This window comes from Euphorbia lathyris, chromosome 3 (genome assembly GCF_963576675.1).
Source record: "Euphorbia lathyris chromosome 3, ddEupLath1.1, whole genome shotgun sequence".
In the NCBI taxonomy this organism is placed as follows: Eukaryota; Viridiplantae; Streptophyta; class Magnoliopsida; order Malpighiales; family Euphorbiaceae; genus Euphorbia; species Euphorbia lathyris.
Genome location: NC_088912.1, coordinates 27770290 through 27781437, shown reverse-complemented (window position 1 = coordinate 27781437; position 11148 = coordinate 27770290). Strand labels below are relative to the sequence as shown.

The 11148-nt window shown below is 35.1% G+C and overlaps 1 non-coding gene across 1 annotated transcript; it reads right to left on the bottom strand.

Moving 5' to 3' along the window:
* Nucleotides 1-351: 351 nt before the first annotated feature.
* Nucleotides 352-458, bottom strand: LOC136224989 (small nucleolar RNA R71). The gene has a single exon (XR_010686731.1). It is a non-coding gene; the product is annotated as a small nucleolar RNA R71 (small nucleolar RNA).
* Nucleotides 459-11148: the final 10690 nt, after the last annotated feature.

Here is an 11148-nt window from a genome sequence, read left to right as displayed (position 1 = left end):
TACGCTAGGCCAGGAGTGGCCGGTGTAACAAACAGCATAGTTAGACCCCAAATAAATGCAAATCAATTTGAGATTAAGCCAGCATTGCTTAATATGTTACAAAATAACGTAACATTTTACGGGTTACCTAACGAAAATCCTAACACCCATTTGACAAATTTCTTAGAAATTTGTGACACTTTTAAAATAACAGATGTGACTGCGGAAGCAATCAATCTTCGCCTTTTTCCTTTTACTTTGAAGGATCGAGCCAAAGAGTGGTTGACTTCTATGCCAGCCGCAACATTTGAAACTTGGGAGCAATTAGCCCAAGCATTTTTATCAAAAAATTTTCCTTTAGCAAAAACCGCAAGAGTCATAAAAGAGATAACATCTTTTTCTCAAAATGATAATGAAACTCTTTATGAGGCTTGGGAACGTTTTAAAGAACTTCAACGTTTATGCCCACACCACCAATTGCCCGCTGAACTTTTAATGCAAACATTTTATAATGGACTAAATCCTACAACTAGAGGTTCATTGGATGCTATGTCTGGAGGGTTATTCATGAAGAAAACATCGGCCCAAGCAAGAGAACTTTTGGAGGAAATGGCAATCAACAGCAGTATGTGGCCCGCGGAGCGTGGACACATACCAATGGTGAAACCATCATCCTCAACTACGTCATCAGTTAAAGGTATAGTGAATCTTGATCCAGTTGCGATGTTGCAAGCCCAATTTTCTGCCTTATCGCACAAAATTGATAGGTTTATGGCACCGTGTGATCCTAATGGTCAGCCAATCCAAACGGATGTAGATTATGAAGGGATGAGCGAAATTGAACAGGTAAATTTTGTCCAAGGACAAAACCAAACTAATAAACCTTACTCCAATACATATAATCCTGGATGGAGAAATCATCCTAACTTTAACTGGAGAGATAACAATAATAATGCTACTGCTAATCAAAATCGTACAACCAATTATCAAAATCAATCAAGAGATACAATTAGCACTTTATCTTCTAAAATCGACAAATTTATTGATGCTATGAGCGGAAAAATAAGTAATCACGACGATGGTTTTAAACGGATCGAGAATAAATTCGATCAGCTTATTAAAAACCAATCATCTAGCATCCATAATTTGGAGGTCCAAATTGGACAACTCGCTAAATCAATTCCATCCCGCAAAAAGGGAAGTCTTCCCAGCCATACGGAAGAAAATCCAAAAGAGCATGTTAAGGCTATCACTCTTCGTTCAGGGAAAAATTACTCAGGTCCGGAAATGCCCGGAAATTCAACTTTACCGGGAACTGATTTACCAAAATCCAAAGAAGATACATTAAATAAAAAAGATACACCAATTGACCAGAGTACAAAAACTTTTGTACCCAAACCACCTTTTCCACACAAAGTCCGCAATAAGGACTATGACAAACAACTTTTAACATTTTTAGACAAACTTAAAAATTTGCATATTAATTTGACGTTTATGGATGCGATTACGCAAATTCCCAATTATGGGAAATTCCTAAAAGATTTAATTTCAAAGAAAATCAGTTGGGAAGGAATTTCATCCATTTCACTAACCGAAGATTGCAGTTCAATTGTGTCAAATAATTTGCCCACCAAACTCAAAGATCCCGGATGTTTTTACCATTCCGTGTAAATTGGGAGATATTGAATTCCCAAGTTGTCTTTGTGATTTAGGAGCAAGCATAAACTTGATGCCATTATCTATTTTTAATAAGTTAGGCTTAGAAGAAGATATCAAACGTACCAATATGGTTTTACAATTAGCGGATCAAACCACTAAAAGACCATATGGTATAATAGAGGATGTTTTAGTTAAAGTTGACAAATTTATTTTTCCTACCGATTTCGTGATATTAGATTTTACATATGACGTTAATTGTCCGCTAATTTTTTGTAGACCGTTTATGAACACGGGACGTGCTCTAGTTGATGTGTCGGAAGGGAAAGTAGTTTTACGAATATGAGATGATAAGATCGAGTTTGATATGAACCAAGCAATGAAGTATCCTATGGAGGATTTCGCTTGTATGAAACTTGATTTAGTTGAAGAATGTGTAAATGACATTGTTCAAAAAGAAGAAATAATAGAACCTATAATGAGTGAAGAATTAGAAGATAAGGACCCAGAGCCTTTGATTCGAGAAGATGGACCAGTTCCGCCTTCAATTATAGTTCCACCTAAATTAGAACTTAAAGAATTACCAAACCATTTGAGGTACGCTTTCTTAGGCGAAGGCGATTCTCTACCTATAATTATCTCTAACAAATTAACACAGGTTCAAGAAGAAAAATTAAAGGATGTTGTTAGGAATAGAATAGGAAGTATGGGATGGCAAATTTCGGACTTAAAAGGAATTAATCCTAGTATTGTAATGCACAGAATTCACTTAGAAGAAGATAAGCCGCCTAAAGCGGATAGACAAAGACGCCTCAATCCAAATATGAAAGAAGTAGTAAAAAATGAGATTACTAAACTTCTACACAATGGAATCATTTATCCTATTTCAGATAGTGAATGGGTTAGTCCAATCCATTGTGTACCTAAAAAGGGAGGCATAACAGTTGTAAGGAATGACGAAGGTGAATTAATACCTACACGAACCACCACCGGTTGGAGGGTTTGTATAGATTATAGGAACCTTAATAAAGCAACTAGGAATGACCATTTTCCTCTACCTTTCATTGATCAAATGATCGAAAGGATAACTGGTCATGCTTTTTATTGTTTTTTAGACGGTTATTCCGGATTCTTTCAAATATATATTTACCCGGATGACCAAGATAAAACAACCTTCACATGTCCTTACGGAACATTTGCATATAGGAGGATGCCCTTTGGTCTATGTAACGCACCAGCAACATTTCAACGTTGTATGACTGCAATTTTTAATGATTTCATTGAAGATATCATGGAAGTTTTTATGAATGATTTTTCCGTTTATGGAGATTCTTTCGATTCATGCCTACAAAACTTGGATAAAGTTTTGTCTAGGTGTGAAGAAACAAATTTAGTATTAAATTGGGAAAAATGTCATTTCATGGTTGACGAGGGAATTGTTTTAGGTCACAAAATATCTGAAAAGGGATTAGAAGTGGATAGAGCAAAAACTTCAGTAATAGAAAAATTACCCCCTCCAACTACTGTTAAGGGAGTAAGGTCGTTTTTAGGACATGCCGGTTTTTACAGAAGATTTATTAAGAATTTCTCTGTAATTTCCAAACCACTTACTAATTTACTCATGAAAGATTCAACCTTTGATTTTAATGAAGATTGCGTTAAAGCTTTCGAAACATTGAAAATAACTTTAGTCAGTGCACCTATTATTGCTAAACCCGATTGGGATTTACCCTTTGAAATTATGTGTGATGCAAGTGACTTAGCTGTCGGATGTGTTTTAGGTCAAAGGAAGGATAAGAAACTTCATGTCATTTATTATGCAAGTCACACACTGTCTGGTGCACAATTAAACTACTCCACAACTGAGAAGGAAATGTTAGCTGTAGTCTTTGCATGCGATAAGTTTAGGTCATACTTGTTAGGTTCGAAAGTTATTATTTATACTGATCATGCAGCTTTAAGGTATTTATTTGCTAAAAAAGATGAAAAACCACGTCTAATTAGATGGGTTTTATTATTACAAGAATTTGATATAGAAATTAAAGACAAAAAGGGAGTCGAAAACCTTGTCGCCGATCATCTATCAAGGCTCGAAGATGAAAACGGTCCTATAGGTGAAACTGACGGTATATGAGATGATTTCCCCGATGAATATCTCTATCAAATAAAAAGTGTCATGTCACCATGGTACGCGGATTTCGCAAACTATCTTGCAACCAATATCGTTCCGGAAGGATTAACTTTCCAACAAAAGAAGAAATTCTTCTTTGACATTAAACAGTATTTTTGGGAAGATCCTTTCTTGTTCAGAACTTGTGGTGACGGGATAATTAGGAGATGAGTTAGTGAAAATGAATATGAATCCATAATGTCAGAATGCCATTCTAGCTCTTATGGAGGACATAATGGAGTTAGTAAGACGGTAGCTAGAATATTTGAATGTGGTTTCTTTTGGCCGACGATGTTTAAAGACGTCTGTTCATTTATTACTCGTTGTGATAAGTGCCAAAGAACAAGAAATTTAGGAAGGAAAGATGAGATGCCCCTCACAACCATGTTAGAAGTTGAAGTCTTCGACATGTGGGGAATATATTTCATAGGACCTTTTCCCCCTTCTTTTGGTAAAACTTGCATATTAGTCGCCGTAAATTATGTTTCAAAGTGGGTTGAAGCAATTGCAACCCTGACAAACGATTCTAAAGTAGTTGTTGGTTTTCTTGACGATATATTTTGTAGATTTGGTTGTCCTAGAGTCATCGTTAGTGATGGCGGTACCCATTTTATAAACCAAAGTTTTGATATACTTATGAAAAAATATGGAGTACGCCACCGCGTGTCAACGCCATACCATCCTCAGTCAAATGGTTAGGCGGAGATATCAAATAGAGAACTCAAATGGATTCTAGAGAAAATAGTTTCATCTTCAAGAAAAGATTGGTCTTGTAAACTCAACAATGCGTTATGGGCATACCGTACTGCATTTAAAACACCAATAGGAATGACTCCATACCGATTAGTGTATGGAAAAGCATGTCATTTACCAGTCGAATTAGAGCATAAAGCCTATTGGGCTATTAGGGAACTTAACTTTGTTTTGCACTAAGCAGGTAAAAAACGTTTGCTAAATTTAAATGAGTTAGATGAGTTACGTCATCTATCTTACGAAAATGCGAAGATATATAAAGAAAAAGTGAAAAAATGGCACGATGCCAAGATTAAAGTCAAACACTTTAATATTGGGGATAAGGTGCTGTTATTTAATTCACGACTTCGTTTATTTCCAGGAAAACTTAAGTCCAGATGGATAGGACCATATTTAGTCGTTAAAACATTCGATTATGGTTCTTTAGAACTTGAAGGACCTAACGGAGTTCGTTTCAAAGTTAATGGTAATCGATGCAAAATTTATTACGAAAATGTTTCGAATATAGGAATTAAGTTCATAACAAGATTATCTGAAGTATAATTCGTTTAGCTTTTCTAACACAGCGTATTTTGTTTTATTTTCTTTTAAATTTTTGTTCATTTCCATTTTTCATTCTTAATTAATTATTAAATTTTTTGTTTTACACATGCCATTTTTATGATTAGATGACTTTATATTATGATTTAGATGCATAAAATATGTTTATTTCATAATTTTAAATTTGATTTTAGGTAATTAGTTCGAATTTGAAGATTTAGGCAATTCTCTGCCGAGAATTTGGAATTCTCGGTCGAGAATTCTCCTTTTCAAAACTGTCCAAATAGGTAAGGTTTTTTCTGAACTTACAGAGAATATTTAATTCTCAGTCGAGAATCGGAAAAATAGGTTTCGACGCCTGATTTCCGCAGGGAAATCAGCGTGTCGCGACCGAGAATTTGGAATTCTCGGTCGCGACATGCGCTATTCTTGCACCATCAGACCTGAATCATCTTCAACCTGTAGACAAACCCTTTCATAAACGAAAAATTAAGTTTCTTCAATTCGGAAAGGTATAATTTTATGCCTTTTCACATCAAAACAACACCTCGTTTCATCTTAAAATCTTATAAATAAGTCCTAGAGGATCATAGTTCTGTTTCATTCTTTTCATCTTTGTCAGATCAATTTTCTGATTTTCTTAAAATACCATTTTTTCCCTAAGTTACAGAAACCTTGTTTCTTTAGTTCTTTACTATGCCTACTAAACACAAAACCTCAAAGAAAAATGCTGCTTCAAGCAACAAACGTCCAGACTTATCCAAACGATACGAGGCGCCATTTCCTATCTTCAATCATGATAAAGGAAGGCGCTACTGGAGGCTTCGTTATACATTCTTCGTCGGAATGTTATATATGGATGACTTCTTGAATGATCAACTTGGTATAAGCGCTGACATGAGTCGCTATTTGGAACGCTTAGGGTGGACAAAATTCGCCAACATGCGATTTCCAATCATTGGCGATTGGATTCTGGAATTTTTCTGTACCGTTCGTTTTGTTAACAAACGACGGGTCCGTCTTAGTTTTCGTCGAGATGGCGAAATCTTTACTTTTGGCTATCCAGAGTTGCAGGCCTGGTTTGGTTTTCCCCCGAGGGATACAATCAAACATCATCCTGGCAAAGACATGACACCCACAGACATATGGAGAATGCTTACTGGTTTTTGGCGTTTCAATCCTAGACTCACCTACAATCATTCCTTTCACTCCAACTCCATGTTGTATTTACACAAATTTTTGTGTCACAGTTTGTTCGGTCGCACATTTAGTAGTGTGGTTCATGACACTGATTTATATGTTCTTGGAGATATATTCCAAGGAAATACAGTTGATTCTTCAAAAATTCTGATGGAGGGTCTTGTCGCCGCTTCTCGATCCAAGGATAAAAAGATTGGGTTCGGAAATATAATCTGTGGAATAATTCTTGGTACTAAGGGTACCATTGATGTTCCTTGGAGTGATGATGAATTCTTCCCGACAATAGACTATGAGTTTTTAGAGTTTGAAGGACTCGTGAAACGTGTCTTTCGTGCAGGCCCGCATTTTCTTTCTGCACCGGAACATCAAGCTTTCGTGCAGTTGAAAATTGACCGCTATAGGGCCACAGAAATCCCGCTTGATAGGGATGATTATATAGAATAGTTTAGGTTTTTCAATTTTATTTTGTACATATTTATGAATTTTGTTGTAATTCAATTCTTTATTTTTATATTTTGTACATATGTGTTAAATTAATAAATCAAATTTTCTATTCATCTTAGTTCATTTATCGTTTTTCTAATAGTTAAATATATTGGTTAAATGACGATAAAAAAATGCTTAGAATAAACTAGTATGGTTTCTTAATCAACACATAATCCCACTTCATAAACTTAATTCATTGTGTTCAATACATTAAGCTTTTATTCAATTGATTCAATTCATGCATTTAATATGTATTAATGTGAACTTAATATGCACTTAATATGATTCTTTTAACTTGTATGCATAAATGTGCATTAATGTTTCATTAACTCTTAATGTGCCATTTATTTATTACTCTCTAATTCCAATTAATAAGGATAAACCTTTGGTTTTCCTAGCAATTAATGTTATTTATTCTAGTTTTAAGTGCAGGTACAGTTAATATTACGTTCAGGACACAATTAACCAATTAAATTGCACAAACTAAGTCAAAAGGCATCTAAATAGCCACTTTTGCCCAATTCTCTGCCGAGAATTTAAAATTTTCGGTAAGTCTAGCAAAAACAGGCCGAATTCAGAGCGATTTATTCTCTAAAATTCGCGTGCCGCGACCGCGGGTCCGCATTCTCGGTCGCGACACGCGACCTGTAGGCAGAGATATTCCGAATTTTTTGACCTATTTCAAGCCCATTCCTATTCCTATTCTACCTCTACATCTTCCTATTTCACCCTATATAAACCTACTCCTTACACAAACCTCACATCACCTCAAAATTCACCCAATCACATATCCTAACCTCTTCCCCATACATTACTTTTACTCTTCCCAAATTATTCTTTACCATCTCTTCTCTCTTCTCAATTCATTACCTCATTTTACATCTCTCACTTCATCTTCATCCTTTCCTTTTCTCTCTTTTCTTCACTACTTCTTCTTCTTCTTCTTTACACAACCCTAGCCAACACCATTACCATGCCTAGACGAAAGACTGTTGGTCAAAAGCCTCCGGTTATGGAAGCTAATCGCCTTCGTATTCATTGCAGAGCCTATTTTGATATCGAAACGGAGGAGGAAGCCACTCGATTTCTTCACTTTTCCAATTCCAAGCGAGAGTTTGTGGATATGCACTTCCTTGACTTCGATTCGGTAAGAGCATTGAACTTCTCTACTAGAATTGATGCTTTTATTGAGGCTTTGGGTTGGCAAGAGTTCATTTCTATGCGTTTTCCCCGTATTCATGAATACGTGGTGGAGTTTTTGGTCACTTTGACCATGAATAAGAAGAAGACATCAATTTCTTTTAGAAATAATAGTGTGACTTACACCATTGATTATGAAGCTATGGGAAATATGTTTGGTTTCCCTACTACTGATTTTTATGACAAGCCTAAGGATTTTGATAATGACTCTATTTGGCAAACTCTTTCGGATCAACACTATTTTAACTCCAAAAACACTTCAAGCAAGTTGATTAAGGACAATTGTGTGTTCTTCTTTCACAAATATTTGAGTTTTTCCTTGTTTGGTCGTGTTGAGAGCTCTAAGATTCAAGTTCGGGATTTGTTTGTTTTGGATAGTCTGTTTAAGGGTTTGAGGGTGGATAGCATCGGAATGCTATTTGACAATTTATTTCGTGCTTCAAGGGCTCATACCATTCAAGTACCTCTCGGTAATTTTATCACGGCTATTGTTTTAGGAGCACGAGGTGAATTGGCCGATTATGACATGTCCACCTACCAAGGGTATGTTCCAATTTTGGACATTTCGGCTCTTGAGCGGGCTCACTTATTGCTTGCTTCGGTTCCTCCTGTTTTTATATCATATGCTTCCCGTATTGCCCATCTTCGTGGCACTATGGGTGGAGGAGCTTCAAGTTCTCAATTTGTAGGTACCGAAGGAGGAGGCGAGGCGGAGGGCGAGGAAGATGCACCGCAAGCACAACCACAACCCCAAGCACCTCAAGAGGATGATCCGGTGGATTTGAGGAGGATTTTGAACCAAATCAATTCAAATAATCGTCAAATGAATTTACGAATTGATGATTTGGTGGAGAACAATATGGTGATGAATGACAACCTCAATACTTTGAGGCGCGAGCATAGGTCTACTTGGCATCGGATGCTTTCATTTTTCCGTCGCCGTAATGTGGAAACTTCACCAACACCTCCGGATTCCCCGCCTAATGCTTAGGTTGTCTCTTTTATTTTTTTTTATCTTGTTAAGTTTGGTACAATATTTCTTTTTTATTATGTTTCGTACAATTTTTAATTTTATGTTGAATGATTTTTATTTGCTCCAATTCTATCTTTGTTTCGTATGCTTTATTTCCTGCTTATTTTTTATGACCTATCGATTTTTGCACCAATGAGGACATGGTCCAATTTAAGTGTGGGAGGAGATATACATATATCATTTTAATCTTTAGCACAAATACTAAATGCAACGAATAATTTTTATGCAAATGCAACATATATTGCAACACATTTTATTTCACATTATTTTTCATAACTTTACATTTTCATATGCTTAAAAAAATATTTTAACTTATGATTATTTTTAGGTTATCATTATCGTTATAAATAATATTTCTATATGGGCAACATTATTTTTTAAATTTTTCATAAATCTCCGATACGATTTTAAATAAAACGTCTCGAGTGAATGTATTTAAGTAAATAAATTTTTTATTTTCAATCTCTATTTTATATCATGAAATTCATGATACAATAAATCTTATTTTAAATTTTCAATTAGGTTTATAGGCATTAAATTGAACTAACAATTTTTAGCACGGTTTGATTTCGTCTTACATTAACACCAATTGAAGTTTTTAAGGAAACTTTAGCCATAATACATGTTGAATTTTAAGTCAATATAGGATGAATGTGCTATCTTTCTTTTTCCCAATTTACAATTCAAAATTTTAAATTTTATATTAATTAATCAATTAGTTGAATTCTTAACTTTTGACCACGATTGAGACCAACCTTATCACAATCGAGGTATGAAAGGGAAGAAAATTCAGTATCGTTTACTTTTGGCCACGGTTGCGACCGCCCTTATCACAATCGAGGTATGGAAGGAACGTTAAAAGCAAAAAATAAGCGTGTTTAAGTTTAAAGTAACAATTGCGTCCACCCATGGCATAGTCGGTACCTCTTAAGCAAACACAAAGTAAAAATGCGTATAAAGTTACGATCAAGACCACCCTTATCTCGGGCGTATATTGACGGAAATTTCCGTCACAATTTGACTGTTTTCTAGTAGTGCAAGTACTTATTCATTTAATATATTTCATATATTAGTTTAGGTTTGGGAAAGGAAATTTGTGCTTTGAAATGCCTTGAGACGAAAGACTCAATAACATGCGTGCTTATATCGTCCCGAATACTTCAATTCAAAATTGAAAATACAAGACGAATGATATATCGTATTTATACTAAGTTAGTTTGATATTTTGCGTATAAATATGCCATGCGAAGCTAGTCTTTTTGGCTTAACTAATTTAAAAGCTAATACAAAGATATATGTTTTATTTCATAACGAGATTAGTTAAAGAATAAATTAAGTGCAATTTTGCTCGGGACTAGCAAAAGATTAAGTGTGGAGATTTGTTAAGCCCAAAATATACCTAATATATCATCAATAATTACATCAATATTGCTACGAATTTGTGCTATTTATACCTGTTTAGAATACTTTTACGTTCGAATATGTTTCTTTCTTGCAAGGTACGTAAATATTTGGTAAAATCCAAATAGGAACGAAAAGAGCTTAAAAACAGAATAAAAACCCTACAAAAGGAGGTAAAAACAATGAAGATCAATTACACCTAAACAAGGACAAAGACGAAGTCAGAAACAGAAGAAAATGTCACATTCTCGGTAAAGGATACAAGATTCTCGGTAGAGAATTTACAAAAGCCGCGACCGAGAATCTCAAATTCTCAGTCGCGACACGCGTTTTTCAGCAGCTCATTCCCTTCGTTCGAAGACCAAATAAATGCTCCCCCATTCTAGGCCGAGAATTTCCATTCTCGGTAAGTGCAGAAATTCCTCCAAGTACAATGAACACATGTTTAATTCAAAGAAACGCATTCGTTCGGGTGGATAAAGACGTCCCTTCACAACGGACACGACTCTTCAACCACGACTCTTCAACATCTATAAATAAAGAGTTGATGGAGAGTTGGAAATATATAGAAGAAAGAGATTAGTATAGAATTTATGCAGAAATTCTGAGTCAAGTGATTCAGAATTTAGATTTCATTTCTGTAAAAAGCAATATGATGTACACACATTGTTTATTCAATAATAACAAACATAGTAGCGTTTAGATTTGTTTATATTAGTTTACATTTAGG